Here is an 11,057-nt window from a genome sequence, read left to right on the forward strand (position 1 = left end):
ACAAAGTAGTAAGAAGAATTATATGTATATCATTACAAGGCACTCTCACTCTTAGCCTGCAACGCTGCAGTACTCAAGAAGAAAAGTGAGAAGGGTCAACCGTATGAGATAACAAAATTCAAACATAGTCCAGGAATATATTTCTAGCAAATTGACAATTACATGAAACAGACAGAAACTATAGACAACGACTTACAAAACAACGAACAAAATTTTTTTTTGCACAGAAGCAATTTGTCTACCCAATGACATTTATCGGAATAACAACGACAGTACCCGCAATAGCCATTATAGCATAGATAATAATAATAAGAAAAAAAAATAATAAAAATAAAAACGAAAAATAGCCAAGAGTAATAATAAACGATGACTTCGAAATACCGCGATCAATACTAAAAAGAAGTCAAAGTACTAGATTTTAAGAAACGATTATAGAACCTACTATGTATCGGAGAAACTATAATTGTACATAGAATAAGATATCAACATAATCAAATATTGTTAAAACCAATGGTATAACAAAAAACTTCGTACCTCCGTTTTTCTTTTTTAACGGGGGAGGGATGTTATAGCCCGAAAGGCTATAATTACAAGTTAACGGATATAAAATCCGCGTGGAGACCGCTGATGCAGCAGCGGGCCGGAAACCGCGAAGACGCAAGCTAAGAGCTTCATCTTTCGAACAGCTCTTAGCTCAAAATCTAGCCGCGTATGCAAAAGCTTCGCACCAATCGAGTGCCTGTCGCCAGGCACCCCTTCCAAATGAAATAACGAAAAACTGAGTTCACGTAAGAACTCGGGAGTGAACAGAGAGCGAGTTGAATTAGACCAACCTACCGAGACACATCGAGGATAACTCCCGACTTGTAATCAGACGAGTCGTTAATTAGCTAAAGTCAGAATAAATCTAGAGTCGCGTCAAACGAACGAAAAAGAGAAACGAAGTTACCAGAGGTTTTTTAAATAACCATACGCCGAGTCTTGTTAAGATTATATATACAATACCAGTATACATATATATATATTGAATAAAGAAGTAATACTACATTAAACAAGACTAAAATCTACGGAGAAACCCCGACGATTCAGAAGTCCACTTCCTAATCCGGCAACATCCCTTCTGTGTCTCACGCGAGGCACAACAATATGTAAAATAAAATACATGTCCGAAATAATCATAAACAAATATGGAATACAAAATACATAATACGTCTGTGGATAGTCATTTGACTGAGTAAAGTAGAATAATGGCACGTCTATCTTATACATTTATTCTCTTTGTTTCAGAATGAAGAAAACTTAAATATACTATGAAAATAAACTATATATTATATATATATATATATAATTAAAAATTCCTTCAAAACTATTCACTTATCAGTCATCATAGTTTCTGAATATATTCTAATAATACTGTGAAGTAATCCTTTAAAAAAAAATTTGTTGACTAAATATTATTTGGCAACATTTTTATATATAACGCAAAACATATTATTTTGTAAGAGTTTTAACAAGGCTCTGTAATATAAATATAAATTTAAAGATATAAGACAGGCAGTAAAAGCCAACTCGCGGATGACAGTGCGTTATCCTAACGAAACTAAATTTTTTTCGTTAGGATTAAGTATCTGTGCACAAGGCACCAAATTTTACTTGGTCACGGCCAAGATTTAAAATATGAAATAATTTCATATTTGAGATTTAATTTCAATAACCCTTTCACCCCCCTACGGAAATAAGTAAATGCAAGAGAAAAATATAGATCCGAAAGTCGCTGAATCGGGAATCGAACCCGAGACCTTTCGCTTGCCGGGCGACTGCTCTTCCAACTGAGCTATTCAGATCCTTTCGATTCCGTAGAGGGGTGAAAGGGTTATTGAAATTAAATCTCAAATATGAAATTATTTCATATTTTAAATCTTGGCCGTGACCAAGTAAAATTTGGTGCCTTGTGCACAGATACTTAATCCTAACGAAAAAAATTTAGTTTTGTTAGGATAACGCACTGTCATCCGCGAGTTGGCTCTTACTGCCTGTCTTATATCTTTAAATTTATATTCATATTATTTTGGTTTCATGTTTATATAAATTGTAAAAAAAATTGCAATATCTTATGTCATAGTCCTGCATACGACATATGTAAATTAATACACAAATCACACATTAGTCACACTTAGTTGACTTATTACTCCCGTTCCCCCGCCCCGTTTAATACAAAAAAAATTTTGGGTTCTGATAGGGGTTTGTTGCTCGCGAGGCCATGTAGATTTTGGTCCCCTGGGGGGAAACCCGAATTTTTTTCTTTTTTTGGGGAGGTTTTTTGGGAGGGTGGGCCCATTTGTGGGGCCGGCGGGGTTTCCGAAACCTTTTTTAACGGGTGTCGCAAGTATGGGCAAACCCCCTTTCCGTTCTTTTTACACGTGGGGTGTAAAGTACGGTCGGTGTGCGCGTTGTGGCGAAGTTGTTTTGGGTGCCTGGGGGGGAGGAGGGTTTATGTTTCCCGGGCCATGCAAACCCTGAGGGCTCGCAAGAGGGGGGCCTCCCCCCTTATGGACTTTGTATGCCCACGGGGGGGGGACGAAGAAGCCCAATTTTAGGAAGTCCTAATTTTAAATAAAATTTTTAATTGGGGTTTGTGAATTATTTTTGTTGTGTGTAGGCGTAAAGCTTTTTTTTTCCTTTCTTTTACTGTGTAATTGAGCTTGAATTTTTTCTTTATTGTATCCCGGTCCTCCCCAAAAAGGCGTCAATTTTCTTTGGGTTTGTCCTTGTCGTGCTTTTAATCGTATAAAAAAGTACCTTATTTCCGACTTTAAATTTTTATTTTTTTCGCGTTTTTTCATAATATTTTTTTGATTCGATTTTTTTTTCTTTTTTTACGCGATGCAAAGTTTTTACGCGTCACCTACTGTAAGAAATATATTCGTGTGCGTTATCTTCACTATGTCTTTACAGTTAAAAGTGGCGTGCAATCTCTACGGGGGTTTTCCGGGTGTATTAATCATGCTGACGGGGCTTTCAAAAATTTTTTGGTTCGACTGGCATCGTTGAAAAAAATTTCTGGCCGGTTGTTCGGTTTTATCACGTTTTTTTTGGGTTACAATTTGTTGTAGTTGTACAATTTTTTAATACGCGGTTTAATAAAACCCCTTTTTTTTAAGGGCGCAATTTTATTACCGCTTTTCCTTTTTGAAGCCCCGTTTTTTTTAAAATCGCACGAACTTCTTTTTTTTTCGGGAAAATCTTTTCCCTTTACCCAAAATCATTTTTAATGGGGAAATTTGTTTTTACGACGTAAAATTGGTTTTTAAATTTTCGGTGGGTTCCAGACGTGGTGGAAAAAATTTTTCCCTTTTCGCGCTTTGTGCCCGGTTTTTTTTTTCCCCGATCAAAGAAATTTTTGTTTTTAGGATTTGGGTTTCGCCTTTTAAAGTTTAAACCCTTTTTGGGAGACAGTGAAACCGGATCGAAAAGAATTTTAAATTTTTGGGGGGTTTTTTATTTCTCGTATGGGGGGGTTTTTATCAATTTTAAGTTTCCCTTTCGCGAAGCGTCGAACGCCCTTTTTGAGTCCCCGGAATTCGAGCGCGCAAATTTCTTCAACCTTTCTCCGCGTCCCCGTTTTCCATCGTTTTTTCGCTCGTCCTTGTCGCTGCTACGTGGGAAACCCGTATCATGTTTCTCGTTTTGGATTTTTTACAAATTTGGGTTTGGGCTATGTTTCCGCGATTTTTTTTACTTTTTGTTTTATCTTTTGACTTAATGTCGTTTTGGGCCGTCTTTTTAAAGCCAGCACTCGTCGCGGTTAGCCAGCTTCTTAATATTTTGCAAAATTTTTCTACCGTAGTTACGCGATTTTTTCTCCGGTTTCAAAAAACGCGATTTACTACTACGGCACTTCTGCCGAGGGGGCCTGGTTTTCCCCTTTGGACCCAAAACTTTTTGAAACCGCAATGACTTTTTAAATATCCCGGTGGGAAAGTGGGGGGGGGCGGGGTCGCCCAAAGGGGGGGGTTTTTCTTTTCCCCTTCCCCCCCGTTATTTGGCTTTAAAGAACCCCTTTCAATGAAAAGATAATCCCGGAAAAGGAGGGATGCCAAGGGGGGGGCCGGGCGGGAAAAAGGGAAACGCCTAAATTGGGGGGGGCCAAGGAAAAAGGTTTTTTCCCGTGGGGGGGAGGCGCTCGCCCCTCGATCATTACTCATAGGACCCCATTGCAATAGTTTTCGACGCAAATTTCCAAAGGGTGTGAGTTTTCCCTTTTTGATTTTTGTTTAAAAGGGAAAAAAACCCCGATTTTTAAAGGGGTTTAGTCGTTGCTTGTTTTTGATAGGGTTGTTCTAATTGTTTTTTAATCCTCGTAAGACGAAACTGGGCGTTTTGCAATAAAGCCAACCCTTTCCTTGACTTTTGTGCTAAAATGCCCCAAAACGGACTGCCCCTCGTGGGTTTACATATAAATTGATGGGGAATACGGGGCAGGGAATTTTAGGAATTTTTGGGGGTTGCGCTTTTTTGCCCTCCCCGGGGGGAAAATTTTTTGGGTAAATTTCCCTTGTTCCCTTTTAAAGTGTCATGTGTTTTCCGGGCGTATTTCTACGGGTTTTACTCCCCCCCCTTTGCGTCCGTATGCGATGGGGAATCTCCCTAAACGCTGCCCGGGAAATCGGCCGCGTGAGCAGTCTCGGAGTGGGTTTTTCCGAGTGTCGTACCTATCGTTCGCGTCCTACCAAAAGTTTCTTTTTGCGTCTTGATAGCGTAAATCGTCGCGATGTTCTGTGGGATTGTGTACCTTACATATGTCCCGGTCTTTAAAGATTCGGGGGGAATTTTTTTTTTTGGGTTATCGCGACCCGGTTCAGTTTCGGTTGTGGTAACCCTGGGGAATTTTTTTCCGACGGCTTTTGCCCGTTTCATTTTCCGCGAGACAATGACGCACGTATTTTTTAAAAGGCATTTCCCCCCGGCTTTTGCATCTTTTTCCGCCCGCAATCTTTTGTATTTCGCGAAACCCCTTGTATTAACTCGCGCAAAAAGGACTTTTCGGCTTTAAACCCGGGCGTTTATCGGGTTTTGGGTTTTTTAAAAGGGGTCAAGGGGTGCTAAAAGAAAATCACGTGGGGGTTGTTTTCACGGTCAAAAAGCACCCCGGATACTTTTGGCACCTTTTGGGGGGGTGTTGGGAAAATGTTTTGGGAACCCTTGAGGGTCCAAAAATGTTTTCCCCCCCGGTTCGTAAGGCCCGAAAGGGGAAAAGAAATTTTTTTCCCCCTTTTTTTTTTGGGGGAAAAACGTTTTTACTGGGGAGTTAAATTACGCGTACTTTAATTCTCGTCAATTTTATATCGGCGCCCGATTTCTTCTTCGCAAATAGACTTTCTTTCGAAAGTATCAAACAAAATTTTCATTTTGGTTTATGCGTAGTAGGTAATTTGAGTCGCTTTCGCTCGAGAACGCGTTTTAAATTTTATTCGCCCCCGTTTCGAGTTTTTCAAAAGGGTTAGGGGCCAATGCCTTTAGGGCCTGTTGGATGAGTCGAAAACACCCACGTTTTATTCGCTATCGGGGGGCTGGGGGGTTTCGGGTTTTTCCAAAAACCCACGAAATTTAAAAAAAAAAATTCGGACTTACATTTATAGGGTTTTCGAAATTTTCCCGCTCTATAGGGGTCGGCTGCTGCTGCTGCAACTCGATTTTCGGGGGCTGTAACGGCTCCCTCCGTTTTGGGGGGTGATAGATACGGCGGGTGGGGATGAGCGCGGGCCCTTGGGGGTGTCGGTAGGTCGACGTTTTTTCCTTGGACTTTTTTTTTTTTTTTTTGGGGGGCGACCTTTTTCGATTTTTTGTGCTTTTTAACTCGTTGCACTGTTTATGTTGGGCTCTCTCTTCTCCCCTTTCTTGTCGGGGGTTGTCTGTTTTTTCCCGTCAGATTACTAAAGGGCCGTCTAAAAATTTTTAAATTTTGTTTTTTTAACAGGTCTTGGCCTTGGGGGGAAACCCTCGGCGTTTCCCCGGGCCCCCTACACCCCGGCCCCCAAATTTTTTGGATGCCCCGGGGAAGGGCCCCCGGAAAAAATTTGGGGGTCCCCCAGTCGACTGAAGGTTTGAGGACCTAGGGTTGGGGGGGGCCCCGTCCCCAAATTTGACTAATTTTGCTTTTTTAATCTAAATTTAAATTTTTTATTTTCCCTTTTTCTTGATTTGGGTTTAATTCGGTGTAACCCCCCCTGGGTGGGTTAGTTAAGTATGCTGGGTTCCGATAGTCAGATTTAAGATGATATTTTATTTTTTGGGGCGGTTTGTTGGGGACCCCTGGTTAGGTTCTAATTAGCGATTGACTTTTGGTTTTTCGTTAGCGACTGATTTAACCCTCGCTCCCGTTCGGGGTAGTCCCCCTCCCCTTTTTAAACCCCGGGGGGAAATGAGAAAAGCTCTTTAAATTTGGGCTTAAATTTTTTTCACACGTTTTTATCTAGGTCCCAAGCGAAGGGGTTTGATTCCTTCGCTTGCGATTCGCGGTTTTGGGGTTTTGTAACGCTTTATTTCAGGGGTTTGCGTTTTTTCCGCGAAAAAGCGCTTTCGAGAGCGTGAAAACGTTTCTCAAATGATTGTAAATAGCCGACTACTAATTTATTTTTAAAAAAACTATTTTAAATATAATATAGTTTTTGGGTTTTTGGGGAGTAAAAACAATAAATCGTTTTGTTTTTGTTTATATTCGTTTCATGGATTTAAATTTTAAGGTAAACACAAATATTTTTTTTTTAATTTTCCAATGTTGATTAATAATATTTAAAGGATATAACCCAAAAACAATTGCAACAATATGTTGTTAATAAAATTTGGAAGAAAAAGGTAATACAATTTTATAAAAAAAAAGCCCCCCCCTTTTGGGGGCCCCCCCCCGTTTCATATATTCAAATGTTTTTTGTAAAATTGAAAAAATATTTTTTAGACAAAATAAAAAAATAAAAAAGGGACAATTTTTTTTATTGCTAAAAAACCCCTGCCGGGGAAAGTTGTAAAAATTTTTTCTACTTATAAAATAGAATATTTTTATTTCACTTTGGGGTGAGATCCCGGATGGCAAAAAGGATTTATATAATATATATTAATAAATATATAAGTAAAAATTTCTAAAAACTTATTCGGCGGGGGTTGGGGTTTGTTATGCAATAAAAAAATTGTTTTTTATATTTTTTTATTTTGTCTAAATATTTTTTGTAAATTTTTACAAAATACTTGGGAGTTTTATAAAATTTAATAAGAACTTTTTTTTAAAAAAAATTTTTTATTACTTTTTACTTAAAGTTTTTTTAATAAAGGGGGTTTGGCAATTTTTGTTTAATACTAAAAATTGTTTTAAAATAATACCTTGTAAAGGATAAAAATAAGATATTTGTTTTATATTTAATTTAGTATGAAACGAATATAAAGCAAAAAAAAAATCGATAATATTGTTAACTCCAAATGATATAACTATATTAATTTTAAAAATAGTTTTTTTTTTAATTTAAAATTTGTAAGTCGGTATTATACAAACATTTTTTAGAAACGTTTCACGCTCTCGAGAAGCGCTTATCGCGAAAAAAACGCAAAAAGCATGGGAAAAAAAAAGCGTTACACGAAAACCCGCGAATCGCAAGCGAAGAATCAACCTGCTTCGCTGGCCCCCCTAGATAAAAACGGTTTTGGAAAAAAAAAATAGGGCCCAAAGAAAGAGCTTCTCTACATCTTCCCCCCAAAGATGTTGAAAAAGGGAAAGGGGAAATACCGCGAAGGAGAGCGAGGCAATGAAGCAGTCGCCTAACGAAAAACCCAAAAAGTCAAGGGGGGTAATTTGAAAACCCAACCAGGAGTTTGAAGACAAGCCCCCCCAGCATAAAAACTATCCTCTGTAAAATTTAATATCGAGAGCCGGGGAAAACTTAAAATAACCACCCAGGGGGGATACACCGAATTTTTAAAAAAATCAAGAAAAAAGGGAAAAAAAAAGATTTATTTAGAAAAAAGGGAAAGTTAGAAAGTGGAGAAGCCGCCCATCCTAGGGGTCCTCATCCCCTTTAGTCGATGAGACCCCAAAAAATTTTTCCCTGCCTTCCCCGGGGCAAACAATTTTGGGGGCAGCGGGGGGAAGCGGAGAAAAGCCCAAAGGGTTTCCCCCACAAAGGGGAAAAACCCGTAAAAAAAAAAAATTTAAAAAATGTGTTAGAGGGCCCCCGTCGTAATACTGACGGGAACAAAAGACACCACGACAAGAACGAAAAGAAAGAGAGAGGGACAACATAAGCAGTTTCAAAAGAGTAAAAGCAGCAGGGGAAATCGAAAAAGGATCGCCCACGTCCAAGGAAAAAACGTCCCACCCACGACAACCTCAAGGGCAGCGCATCATCCACGGACCCCCGCCGTATTATCACCCAAAAACGGAGCCCGCCGTTTAGCCCCCGAGAGATCGAGTTTTTCCCGCAAACCCGAGCCGGAAACCCCTTATAGAGCGTAAAAGATGCGAACCGGGAGGGACTTTTAAGTCCGAATTTTATTTAAATTTCGTGGATGTCGGAAAAAACCCGAAAAACCCCCCAAAACAAAAGTTAAACGAATTAAAACGTGGTGTTTAGGGGACTTAGCCAAGGGGGGAAAAAAAAGGGATTTCCACTAATTTTGAAAAAACTCGAAAAGGTGGCATAAAATTTGGAAAGCGGTTTTCTCGAGCGAAAGCGACCAGAATTTCCCCCACTTACGCGATAACCCAAAAACCCAAATTTTCCCTTTTATACTTTGAGAAAGGGCTATTTGCGAAAAAAAAGAAATCGACGCCGATATAAAAAAAAAAGAGAAATTAAAGTACGGGGTTTAAATCGAACCCCCTAGAGTAACGTGTTTGCAACCGGGAGGAATTTTGCTTTGTCCTACGACAGCAGATTTTTTATCCAAAAATATCAGAAAAGAAATTCGCGAAAAACCCCCAAAAAGGTGCCAAAAAACGTACCCGGGGGGCTGTTGACCGTGAAAACAACCGCCAAAGTGATGCTGTAGCACGCGAATTTTGACGCGTATATAACCTGATAATCGCCCGGGTTTGGGGCGCCGTAGTCCTTTATTGCGCGAGTTAATAAAAGGGATGGCGAAAAACAAAAAAGATGTGCGTGCGGAAATAGATTTTCAATGGGGGCCCAGGAAAAATGCGTTTGAGAAAAACGTTTCGGCTTGTCTCGCGGGGAGGAATGGCCCACAGCCGTCGAGAATTCCCCAACGTGTACGCACAACCGAAAAAAGATTAACCCGGGTCGCGATAAAAACCCAAAAAATTCCCAAAAATACATTAAAGACCGGGACGATTGTAAGGACGACAATCGACAGAACCATACGCGACGATTTTACGCTATCCCAAGGGCGCGAACAGAAATCGATATGGTAGAGACGCGAACGATAGGTAAGACAACGACGGACTCGCGGGGGGACTGCCCCACGCGGGCCGGTCCCGGCCCGGGGCCCGGGGGAAGAGAGATCCGACATCGAAACGGACCGCAGCGGTACGAGTAAAAAACCCTAGAAATACGCGGGAAAAAAAAACATGAACTAAAAGGGAAACAAAGGGGAAATTTACCCAAATTTCCAGGGAAATCACAGGCGAACTCAATGGGAAATTTCCCAATGCAGGGACGTAAGCTATCAATCATATAGATAAAACGCGACGAGGACAGTTCGTTTTGGGGGATTCTTAGCACAAAAGTAAAGGGGAAAAGGGTTTGGGTTGATTGCAAAAAGCGAGATATACGTACTTAAGAGGAGTTTAAAAAAACAATTAGAATAAAGTATCAAAGCAAGAATTTTCGATACCCATTTAAAAATCGAGTTTAATTTCCCCTTTAAAAAAAAAGCAAACGAAAACTCACAAGCTTTGGAAAAAAACGCCCCTGAGACATTGCAAGGGGGCTCTATTTAGTCAATGAGGGGGGAAAGAGGCCCCGCTCCCCGACGGGGAAAAAAAAAGGTTTTCCCCGAGGGCGATACCCCCGTCAGGGTTGCATTTTAAATTTTCCCGACAGGAATACGCGGGAAAAGGAAAAATTTAAAAACCCTCGTTAGGGTTTACGGGAATTTTTTTGTACATTGAAAGATGCCCATTAAAAAGCACAAAACGGAAAAAAAGGGCAGAAACGCAAATTTCGGCCCCCCATTGACAAAAAAAAAACCACCGGGAATAAAGTTTGTCATTGCGAGATATCGGGAAAAAATTTTTTGCTACAAAAAGGGAAAACCAGGCCACCCGGGCGAGGAAAAACCGTAGTAGTAAAAAACGCGTTTTCCGGGAAAAAGGGAAAAAGAAAGATCCCCGTAACTACGGTTTGAAAAAAAAATTTCAAAATTGCAAGGGAAACGTGGGGATAACCGGGGAACCCAGTGCTGGACTTTTAAATAGACGGGCCAAAAAAAAATTAAATCACGATAAAAAAAACAGTAATAAAAAATCCCCCGTAACATTAATGCAAACCCAAAGTCGTAAGAATCCGAAAACGAGAAACAGTGATAAGGGGTTCCGAGCCCTTTGCAGGGGACAAAAGGGCGAGCGAAAAGCGATGAAAACGGAGAGCGGGAGATAAGGGGTTTAAAAAGAATCGCGCGCTTTGAAAATCAGGTTTGGGCCATGGCGTTCGAGCTTCGCGGAAAAAAGGCAAGCTTAAAATTGATAACCCTTTCCGATACGGGGAAATATAAAAAAACCCGGCCCAAAAATTTAAAATGCTTTACCCCTCCCGGGGCCCACTGTCTCTCTAAAAAGGTCAAACTTTTAAAAGGGGAAAAAAACCCAAATCCATAAAAAAAAAAAACTTTTATCGGGAATAACCGGGCACAAAGCGCGAAAATAGGAAAATTTTTCGCGACCATTTTATTGGACGACCGAAAAATTTAAAAACGCCCAAAAATACGTGTGGGAAAAACGATTTCCCGATGAAAAATATGGGATAAAGGAAAAAGATTTCCTTTAAAAAAAAAGAAGTTTTGGGCGATTATAGGAAAACAGGGGGCTGCAAATAGGAAAAAAGGTAATAAAA

Source organism: Nylanderia fulva, unplaced genomic scaffold (assembly GCF_048542155.1).
Source record: "Nylanderia fulva isolate GAGA-0341 unplaced genomic scaffold, ASM4854215v1 Scaffold943, whole genome shotgun sequence".
Taxonomy (NCBI): Eukaryota; Metazoa; Arthropoda; class Insecta; order Hymenoptera; family Formicidae; genus Nylanderia; species Nylanderia fulva.